A 12,097-nucleotide genomic window follows, 5' to 3' on the forward strand; every position below is an offset into this window, starting at 1 on the left:
ATTGTAAATGTCTCTGTAGTGTAGTGATACGAAACTACTTGTTTATCTGGTTTCTGCAGTATAGTGTGTTAGGGATGGAATCTTTTCAGTTTGCTAAAAGAACAGAGGGGTAAATAACTCATCTATTCCTAAGGTAACTTTTTTTTTTTTTAATGATGGTGAAAGGGAATGACATAAAACGCAATAGACAGACCTGTTAATAATGTTCAAAAAGACTGCCATTGCAGTGTGGCAATACTGTTTCCTCACAGATAATTCCAGATGGCAACTACTGTGCAAGTATGGTTCAGGACAGGTGTTCTTTGAAGTTATTCGTTTTTTGCAAGCAAAACAGGCTTCAAGTGAATTGGTTGCTGTGCATGGTTAAAAGGTGATGTCAAAGAAGCAGGTGTGTTTTTGGTGCAATTAATTTAAAGCAGGCCGTGGTGACATTGAAGATTGGCATTTGGACAGGCCTTCATTGAGCAAGACAGAAGACGTGCATTAAGGGCATTGTTCTTGAAGACTAGTGAGTGAAGTTGCAGAAGTGGTGAACCGGAGTAAGTCTACTGGTTATAAAATTGTCCATGATGTACTTGGCTTTTGAAAGGTGTGTTCTCGCTGGGTGCCCCAACAATTGTCAGGAGCACAATACAACATGTACATGGGGATGTCTTGAGAATTTGTTGGATACAAAGGCAAGGATTTTTTCACTCGCCTAGTCACAGGAGATGAAACATGGATTCAACACTTTACCCCAGAGAGCAAACAAGACTGTTCTGGTAACGTCCACAGTCTCCTTTGTGCAAAAAAAATTCAGACTGTTCTCACTGCCCAAAAAAAAGTCATCTACAGTGTTGTGCAATCACCAGAGGCATTCGTGGACTTCTTGCTGAATAGAGGAACAATCGAGAGCTTTACCGTGCAGTGTTGGACAAACTGAAAGCCAACATTAGATGCAAATGACCAGGACTCCTAATAAGCAGTCTGATTTTGGTGTATGACAATGCTGTTCCACACACTGTGCACAACCACTCATGAGTGGTTGTGCAGTTATCGTTGGGAAACTGTCACATCTCCCTTCCCCTACAACCCAGACTTAGCATCCTCAGACTTCTATTTGTTTGATATCCTCAAGAAACACCTTTCTGGAAGGTATTTCACTATGGATGAAGTTCATTAGGTGGTATAATGTTGGTTATTGGGTGTGGGCACAGGCTTCTTCAGTACTGGTATTGATAAGCTGATCAATCATTGGGACAAGTGTATCAATAAATTTGGAGACTTGGTGGAGAAGTGCATGTTCACTTATTTCTTGGTGTATAATTTAAACTTCCTATTATTAAACATTCTCAAGAAAAAATGTGTTACCTTACTTTTCAGAAACCCTTTGTATTACTATTTAAAGTGTGTGTTGATCATCGGTGAATAATAGAAATTTCTTAGAAAACCAAATGAAATATAACAAGCACAATAAATTTTACAGATGATTTGCTCCAATTCATACTTATTCCTGCCATGCCTGGATAATCACCTGATCACTGGACAGCTGCCATTTATTATTGATTTGGTTATTTATATTTCATAAACATCTTTCACTCTCCTCATAAGTTTATTTTCTTGCTTTGAAGTTTAGAATCACATTATTTGCTCCACCCAGCAACTTATAGGATACATATATCATTAATGATAATTATTAATTAATTTTCAGTAATGAAAATATTTCTATTCACACCTGTTCTTTCTCTTCCTTATATTTCTATTCTCACATGGCTTGCTAATGATGGTTGATATATATACAGTGTTGTAATTCAAGTATACCAACCAAATTCAGAATAGTACATTCTTCTCAATTATTGTTTTCTAATATGGTCTAAAAAACACATTAGTCCCCCCCCCCCCCCCCCCCGACACACAGATTTGGTTACAATCTAAAAATAAATTTGCCTTAGTAGTATAAAATGTGTGATCACAAAAATATGCACATTTGTATAAATCTGGAGGGAAGAACACATGAAATTTCACAGGAAACAAACTTAATAAAACCCAAATTGGGTTTAGCATCCCAACATATCTACCACAGAGTTGCTCTATTATAGTTCATGTTCACCTGGCTGTTTGAGGAATAATCCTGTGCGGCCCTTTTGTACTAGTTGAACTTCTCACTTCTGGAAAATCATAAGGAATAAACATTTGAAAATCAATGTTTTAATGTATTTTTTAATTACTGCTTTAATGTCATTTTGTAAAATGCATGCCACATTCAGAGGTGTTTGTTCTTGTACAATACTGATGAGGAATGTTATTCCTACTGAAATATAAGAGTGGTAAAGAATTTTGCTTTTATTATTCCTTAGTTCTTTCATTAAAATTTTAAGTAGGCTCACAGGCATCCAAAGCTGATCTAGCACCATTATGCTTAAATTTTTTTTAATGGAATTAGACTTGGATTATATCATATATATATCATATCCTCATAGGAGAATATTATGATAGTACTGCATGCTTAAGTAGGATCATCCCTTGGTTTCTGTTCGGAGTACCTTGTGAGTGGATTACCACTGTAGCTTCTTTTATGTTGCAGGAGCTCTAGTCATCTTCTATGTATGGCATAAAGTTTCTATCCCATTCAACATTGTGGTGAGTGTTGGAAAAATGGAATACCAATACTGAATGTCCTCTCTGTTGTTGTTGTTGTCTCCAATGTGCTCCTTTTGTCTTATTTCTAGACTTCTCGAAGTTTGTCCGATGTAATTAAGGTCACAAGAACATGGGAAGTTGTAAACTCCAGGGTGTTTATTGAAAGTGTTGTGGTGAACGAACATATTCCATACTGTCCTAATTTGTTTGAAGGCTACTCTAATGTCGTGAGACCTTAGGAGATTGGCAATTTTTTGTGAAAGTACGCCAACAAAACGAATGGAAATTGAAGTCTTGTAATTAATGCCTTGGATTTGCTGTGGAAAGGAATTGGTGAATAGTACTCTTTTTACTTATTTATTTTTTTTAGGATATCCACAACAATGGGATAGAAGTTCTATGTCATACATAGATGACTATAGCTCCTGCAACATAAAAGAAGCTACAGTGGTAATCCACTCACAAGGTATCCCAAACAGAAACCAAGGGATGATCCTATGTGACATTTGGAAATCACTTATAAGATCTCTCCACACATCAGTTTAATTTCACGGCTAACTGTAGGGTGCACCTGCTGAACAATGACTGACCATGTGCTGGCATCCATGCTCCACGTATTTATATTGTGTAACAGTTCCTATGCATTTGGTATAATATTTTTCAGTTATGTATTAATTCATAATCAAAGCTTGCTGTTTTAAGTTTATATTTGTATGTTCATCAAACCCAGAAGAAGCCACTAATTAATGTGGCGAAACTAGTCGGTTGCTAGTTGTATCAAATTCCAACCAATAAAACCCAATTTCAGTTATCTTATTTAATTATGCTTACACACAGTTTACCTTTCTTAAATTCTGTATATTCTCTCAGGGTAACAATTCCTTTGTCAGGAACTATATCTTTTCTAGGAATGATGAACTTACCAGAGTTATGATTATTTTATATCCCTGCAAAAATTTTTGCCTCCCTAGCTAAATCAGTAGACACTATGTTCAGTGGTTCGCTTTTGTTTTCAAATGCTTTCATTTCTTTTTAAAACTTTCCTGCTTATTTTTCTTTTCAATCATATTCATTTTTATCTTGCTGAAAATTGAATGATAATTTTAAATCTTCTTGTAAAAACTGACTTAGAATTTATAGTCAGTGATTTTCTCATGTTTAATTTATGTACAACTTTATTGGAACATGGTTCCAACAAAGGTTCTTGTCCTCAAAAGAAATCCAGCTGATACTTATCAACTTTGTTCTTTTTGCCAGATTTTTGCTGTACATTTTTGTATGGTATTCATTTCTTACTCTGGTTTTAGATGCCTATCAAAAACCAGCTTTCCCCTTTTATTTACTGACTGTCCTCTAATGACTCAGATTCTTTTACTTTTATATCATTAGTTCTGTTCTACAGATATAAATGCTTATTTTCCATTTTGAAATATGGCCACATCACTACTTGATTGCCTGCCTTTTAAGAGGTTTATCTTTGTGTTTAGTGTTGAATTTTGTATAAGTACTTTTCTAGGATCACTTTAGCCTGAATATAATATTTTATAGTTAGCATTCTTACCTGTTTTAGTCTGTCTTGGCAACCAATTACATCAACAAGGTATTTTTTTCTAATTCTGCTGCTGGTTCCACTTCTTTTCAGTTGGTGCATATTTTCAATTCTGCTGAAGTTTTTTTCCTGTCGTTCACCCTGTTTCCCTGATGGAAACAGGAATTTTGTTTAACATTAACACTTCAACCAGAACATGAATTTCCTGGAATGTACCCTCATTATCTAGATTTAACTTGCTATCTTTACTAAAAACTGTGCTTAAATAGCTGATCTCTTTTTCTTATTCTATAAGCTCTTCATTAAGAATGCGGTTGAAGTTTTCTAAGTTTTTCTGCATATTTTTGCAATTTTGGTCTTTTTATTGCTGATTTTCATTCCAAATTTGTTACAGCTGTTATTCAATTAGAGAATCCTGGAGACTTGTTTTGTTTGATTTGTTTACGAGTGCATCATCTGCATAAAGCTTTGCTTTATGCAGATGATGCACTTCTTCATTTGACATCTTCAGTTCTCATATCAGGCCTAATGCCACTTTCTTTCATAATGTGCTTATTATAGATAATGAATAAAAGTGGAGATAATGTGCATCATTGGCTCCACTTTGCTTCATTATCTATAAGAAGCACTACATACTATCTATTTCAGTTGTAAGTCAGCAGTCAGAATTGAAAGAAATACAGGAATATGGTTTGATGTAAAATCAGAGCATCTTCCTGTATTTCTTTCAATTCTGACTGCTGACTTACAACTGAAATAGAGACTATGTATTGCTCTGTACAGTGTTCTATTTACTGGTGTTTTGAAAAGGCGTTATCGGAGCACCTTGTCATATGCCGTTTTGAGATTTACAAATCTTAAGTAGAAATCCTTGTATATACCTAAGATTTCTTGACATATAGACTTAGACTTGGCAGCTAGCGGGAGTAATGTTTCTGACATGGCAGTCAGTTCAAGTTTGTTGGAAGTAGGGAGGACTGCCTGAAGACTAAAAAAGAAACTGTTGATGAAGGCCCATGCAGAGAAAGAGACTCCAGCTGGGGCAAAAGCATACAAAGATTGGATTGTTGAAGTGGAAGAAGGCTATATTCTCAGACGAGTGCCATTTCTTTGTCCAAGGATAGAGTACTCTGTTTGCAAATCAGTGGCTGAGAAGACTTCTCCCATCCACCTTCAACAAGCTCCTAAACACCTAGCTAAAAGATGTTCTGTGGTTTTTACACGTGACGATCAAGGTCACGTGTAAAAACAGTGTTCTATTTACTGGTGTTTTGAAAAGGCGTTATCGGAGCACCTTGTCATATGCCGTTTTGAGATTTACAAATCTTAAGTAGAAATCCTTGTATATACCTAAGATTTCTTGACATATAGAAATCTTAGGTTGTGTCTGTTGGTGTGATGAAAAGTGATCAATACATAAAAAAAAAATTGGAGTAAACAGTGGTCCCATAGATGTAGAAAGACAAAGAACTTGTCTTCCAACAGGATCTTGCTCTGTGTCACACTTAAAAAAAAAAAAAGTGAAAGACTAGTTCTTTTGTCTTTCTGGATTTGTGGGATCTAAAATCACAATTGCTTCAGTGGCCAGGTAACTCTCCTGACATTAATCCAATAGAAAATTTGTGGGCCAAAGTGAAAAGGAGACTTGGAAAATTGTGATAGGAATGATAACTTAATACAATCCGTTTATAAAAGTATGGTTTCGAGATGCAGAAATAATAAAAATGTGTTCTATGTAGGTAGTCCAAGCCTAATCGAATTAAGGAACAGGGACACAAATTAGGTAAAGTTGGAATTTAATTTTTGTAATTATTTTCTTGCAAAATTAAAATTTTTCTTTAAAATGTGAGTGTTCGGATTAATTTGTTCACTACTGTAATGAAATGATATGCAGAATTAGATGTCTATTCCTTTCAAAAACTTTGGTTAGATTCCTCATTTTCATGTCGCGTTTTCCATATTGCAGGGTTTCACTTTGTTGCAGTTCTGCGCTGATGCAAAATATTTATAATCAGTTTATCATCAATATGCACATCAAGGTTTGCAAACAATTGTATCCCTTCCTTTCTGACAATAGTCATTCATAATTAACAGAATGAACTAAACTTTCTGTATCACTTGTTATTCCTTAACGATATTGCTGAAGCAGATAAACTAATTATCTGTCCTTAAAGCCCTATGACTGAATCTCAATTGTTCTGGTTATATGTCTAACTCAGTGTTCAGGAAGCAGTGGCAATTAACTGTTCATAATTTTTATTTTTTTATTTTCTGTAGTAATGAATGGGTTTGTATTACAAAAACTAAAGTGTCCTTTTTTGCTTACTTAGCATGTGTTTATGTACCTGTCTCAGTCACAGCTTATGTAACTTTCCTGTTATATAATGAATGTTGACCAGTCTTCTCTCCTTCACATCCAACAGGGAGAGATACATGAACTAATAAATTGTATTATTCTGTTAATCATTATCATTTAAAATGTCTAGTTACTAAGTGTCTAGTAAGGTAGATGCTTATAACTGATAAGGATAACACGAATAACAATCTTTTTGTTCTCTTTTTAGAATATCTAAATTGTGGTAAGTTAAGAGACTACAAAAAACAATTGAAGTCTTCCTATATTAAACCACCTAGGTTTATGAATTTTCCAGAGCATCAGGACAGCCATTGGCAGATAATAAGGTTAGTAAAATTTTAGTAAACTAATCTTAGCTCATTAATATTACTTTTGATAATTTAAAATGATAACTAATAATTGACACTTGTTTAATTAATAAATAAACACTTAGGTTAATTTAATTCTTTTTATTTGTAGAATTTTTGGCTGTTTCACATCTATTATCAATACAATTATAGGAAAACAATAACAAAAAAACATCAATTCAATTGAAAGTGCATGATATATGCTCTATTGGCTGCAAGAGAATAGCTCCATCTGCATTAATAGGTTAAAATAAATTACATAAAGTAAATTAGTTAATAAAATATTTTTAAATATAAAATTATTTACAGTTTACAGAACACATAAATGGTGAGTATTAGTCAGTATAATATCCCAAAATTGAGAAAGTTTAAGGCAATCTCTTAAGGTTTGGATTGTGAATGTATGCTTCATGTTTCTTTGTATACAGTCTTTCCAGAAGAAATAACTTATGTAACACTTTGTTTGGTCTTAGTTTAGATGGGATAAGAAAGGTGTTAAGCTTACATACTGAACAGAAAGAGACTTCGAAGTCAGCTATCAAAGTAGTCTTGATATTTTTTCTGAAAGTCCTTTTGACATATGGAATACAAATTCTGGTAACTTCTTGAGGCGAGTTAAGACGATGGCTATAATTATTTTATCGATAAATTTTGTATTGTAACCATTAACAAAAAAAAAAAGATTGCCTTAAACTTTCTCAATTTTGGGAAGTTTATACTGATTAATACTCACCATTCATGTGTTCTGTAAATTGTAATTAATTTTATATTAAATTTTATTAAGTAATTTATTTTATTGTGATTCATTTTTGGATATCTATTATTGCATATGGAGCTGTTTTCCTGCAGCCATTAGTGTATATATGTGCTTTCCGTTGACTTTTTTTTTTTTCCCCCCTACAATTGACATTGGTAATGGCTATGAAATATAGGCCAAAAATTGCTTAAAAATTTTGGAAGTCATCCATGCATTCCTATTAGCATAATGCTCAACTGGTAAACTATCCATTCTTAGTACCTTAAAGCATCAAGGCATAGCACTTTTCCTAATAACCAACAGCTTCTTTATCAGTTCCTGCAATTTTACATAATTGTAGTAGCAAACCATCCTGTTTCATCAGCATTGTAGATATCTGCACCAAATTTCTAAAGTAATTTGGATACTTTCTTCAGTTTCCATTCTTCTGCACTATCTTTTTTGCCATGTGCTTTTTTGAATTTAATATCATGCTTACATTTCCATCGAGACAACCATCTATTGCTTTAAAATCATGACCCAGCTTCTTAGCTAGCTTCTCTGACTTCTTTTTTAACACTGGACCAGTGATGCACACTCCTTCTCCAGTTATAATAGAGAACCACTGATTTGGGGCATCCTCAGCATAAGGATCCTTACCTTTTTACACTTCCATTTTTGGGATTCTCCCTTTTTCCCATTGCATATCCATTCTTCTTGCTGTTGTATCAGGTGTGCAATTGTAGATTTCGGTACTCCATTATCTCTGCCAAACTTATTGGTATTGGGCGAATGGCCTTTGATTTATCTGTTAAGGCAATTTTTTTTGGCTAATGACAAATCTACATGGTATCTTGGTAAAGATCCAAAGTTTTATGAAATTACAATTAAGAAAATAATTATAAGATCTGACAATGCTGGAGCTTTGACGGGTAACAGATTGATTTGGAGGAAAATTGTAGATAGGAAGTTAATAATGACATAAATTTTTTATGTAGTACTATCATATCATGTGTGTACACCCCCTTGAGGGTAAATGTCAGGAATTTGATGATGATTATCAAAAATCAGAACAATGAAAAATCTACACTTTCCTGATTAGGCATGGGCTTAACATGAAAGATGACATGAAGGTAACCTGAGTAAGCCTCCTCGTTTATTGCATCTACTTCTGTCCTTTCGAAGAGTCTCCCCCACTCTGCCTTCTCAAAGATTACAACTCTCAGCTGTTCAAGCAAAATATGAACAGATTTCTCCTTCTATTCTTCTAGCTCTTACACAGTGCTAGTGTACTATAGGTCTTATGGCCTTTCATGTGTGGACCATATATATATATAAAAAGCTGGTGTGATGAGGAGTCAGTTGAATAAATTTACACGGAATAAGAGAAATTAGCCGAAATGCATAGTATACAAGATTCTGTTCAAACCAATTTTAATTTATGCCTCTGAAAGTTTGGTTAGAAATGAAATATTTAATCAGATAATAGACATGAGTTTGGAGAAAGATTAGATCATGGGGCATCAGTGACAGAATTGGATTAAAAATGAAGATATTAGGAAAGTGTTGAATACAGGGTGTCCCTGAATTCATGGACCTAACGTGAGGAGATGGTGGTACACACCGAAACCACCAATATTCGTCATAGAATATGCGGCCACAAACGCAGCTCAGTGCCGGTGGGGGGGGGGTAGACGAGACGGCACTGCTTAAAAGCGCTGGATCAGCCAAATCCCAGTATTCTCAGCATCAACCGAACATGGGATGGAGCAGTTTGCAAACGCAGAGAAAGCTGATATACACCTGATGTTAGACAGAATATAAAAGATTAGCTAAAGAAGTGTTCTTTGCCAGGATGGCAAGAAAAATACCTGCTTGTTCTTCTCTTAATAAAATTTCAATTTCCTTTTTTTAATCTAAAATGTTTGTAAAAACTTTTGTAGGAATTGAAAGCAGACTCCAATATTTGCACTTTGTCAGATCTCCTTTTGTTGGAATTTTTATAATTACTGCTTCTTTCCATTGTTGAGGAATTTTCTGACTTCCATATTTTGTTATATAACCTTTTGTAATTTGGTAGTAGTTATCTTAAGATCAATTTTTAACATTTCAGCACATTTTGCATGCTTGGTTAGATTTTAGTGCCCTCAGTGCTTGCACGTGCAGATTAAGTTAATTCTTTGACTTCACTCAACAAATTCTTGACATTTGGAATTGTTCAAAGTGGGTATTACACTAGTTCTAATATTTTGCACCTGTTGAGACCGTGTATCTGCCTTTTTACATTCAAGGTTTCATCAAATCATTCCCTCTATCTTTCTTCAATTTTAGTCAGTCGTCAATAACTTTCGTTGTTTTCTAATGGAGGAAGGAGTTGCTTTTTTTGTTACCATTTGATTCATTTTATAATCTGATAAAGTTGTCTAATTTGTTCATTTCCTCAGCATATTACACTTCTTTTGCTAATTCACCAGTATATTTTCTTTTGCACTCTTTACTCTTTTATTTAGTTCATTATAACAATTGCTATATACCTTATATAACCATTTTGAATTTGCATTATTCATTAATAATTTAATCTCTTTTTTCTCTTCAACGATCTTCCAAGTTTCTGCAGTTTGTCTTTATTCTTCGTTTAACAAAATACATCTTTAGCAACTTCATTGTAGGTGTTCTTAAAGTTTTACAATATTCTTCTACTTTGTCATTTTCTGCTGTTACATCTTGATTTTCCTCTATATTGAATCTGTTCTTCTCTATCAAATGCAGTTCTTGAATTTCTTTTCTTTCTTAATACACTTTGAAGTTTTAATTTCAACTTCATCACTAACAAGATGTAGTTGGAACCAATGTCTGCACCACATTTGACTCTCACATCAAGCATGAATCTTACAAATTTACTATTTATAGCATCATAATCAATTTGGTTTATTGTATTGCTGTTTAGTAAGGTCCAAGTCAGTTTATGTATTTCTTTGTGCTTAAATTTACTTCCTCCTATGACAAAGTTGTTCGTTTTACAAATACAAAAAGGATACAAATATCATGCCATTTTCATTTTGGTCTCCACAAGCCAAGCCTCAAAAACCTAAGGAGTTTTCCTTTACGCATGACCTTTTACCCACTTTTGCATTAAGATTGCCAATGAGTATTATCGTATCGTGTTTTGGAATAGAATTTATTACCTTTTGGAATTGTTCATAAAAGCATTCTTTTATGTCTTCATTTGCATCATTAGTAGGTGTGTAAATCTGCACAACAAAGTTTGATAAATTTAGAATCAAACCTGACTTTTATAATTCTCTCATTTACTGGTTCCATTCCATGAAGCTTTTGGTTACTTTCAGGTTCATCCCCTGATCCGCAGTACAATATTGTCTTGTTGTGTCTAGTTATAAGTACCAAAACCAGTCCATATGAGTTCACTAATACCTAAAATAGGCATTTGTAATTGTTCATTTCATTTGTTACCTGTCTAGTTTTTCCTACCTGGTACAGTATTCTGGCATTCCATGATCCAATCTGTAAAATTTTTAAAACTTTCAACACGAAGGGTTCCGAAAGGCTTTCCCCTTGGTGTGTCATAAGTTATTCACATCAGACCAGGCTACATAACTGTCTTCTGGGGTCTTGCAAGTCACATCTGTCGCCAGGAGCATTCATCCAGATTTGCAGTTTCCGTAATCAAATAATTTTTACAGGGAGGGGTGATAGCCCTTTGCCCAACCCCTAACGGGTCCCCGGCCATAGCCCCAGAGACAAGGTCTCCATTTATCACCTCTTACGATATGCAGAAGTGCAGTTGATATTTTACTACCTGCCCCAGCACAGGGACATCATGAACTGTATTAAGAGAAAAATCAGCAACCACATCAGTTCACTCTTTCATTTGACTCCTTGAAATATGTTTGTTCACATATTTTCTTCTTTTTAGCATGTAATATTTATTTCTAATTGAGGCATAAGTTATGTGGATTAGTTCAAAATTTGATCCCATGAAAATCTACTGAGCCATTAAAACATTCACTAGAAACAGCAAATTTTAGAGTGCCTATATTGTTATTCAACTTCTTTTCTGATCGGTCTTTTAGGTGACACTGGACAAATTGGTGGGGGGGGGGGGGCAATCATCGCTCCACAAGTTTTCTAAATGTTTGTAGTTAATGACTAGTCTAATTATTTTGAAACTGTGCTCATGCTCACATTAAAGCTTTAAGTCACTTATGAAATATCAATGCTTTGGCCTGCTATAGTGCGAGCAGTACTAATCTAATGTAGTATGATCACTGAGAGGTTTTTAGTACAAGAGCCAGTCTCTGTGCGTGCACACACACACACATCTTTGTGTGTGTTCAGGTTCCTTTCTAATGTTTTCATTTTTAATGTGAATGATTGTCATCTATTTATTCCCCTAATTTTTCCTCCAAACTCATATCTGTGATCTTTGATCAACTGTTATTTCCTAACTCAGCTCTCAGATCCACAAGTTG

At 34.3% G+C, this 12,097-nt stretch overlaps 1 protein-coding gene across 1 annotated transcript in view; it reads left to right on the plus strand.

The window, feature by feature from the left end:
* The window catches only part of LOC150101605 (eukaryotic translation initiation factor 5-like), a 217,072-nt gene that overhangs the window by 37,895 nt on the left and 167,080 nt on the right, over positions 1–12,097 (plus strand). Inside the window, exon 2 of the mRNA XM_090400951.1 lies at positions 6,733–6,850. The gene's annotated coding sequence lies outside the window, so the exon portion shown is untranslated. The remainder of the gene's footprint in view (positions 1–6,732; positions 6,851–12,097) is intronic.

The sequence above is a fragment of the Typopeltis vanoorti genome, chromosome 11 (assembly GCF_054136105.1).
Source record: "Typopeltis vanoorti isolate ZY-2024b chromosome 11, IOZ_Tvanoo_1.0, whole genome shotgun sequence".
NCBI classification, from domain to species: Eukaryota; Metazoa; Arthropoda; class Arachnida; order Uropygi; family Thelyphonidae; genus Typopeltis; species Typopeltis vanoorti.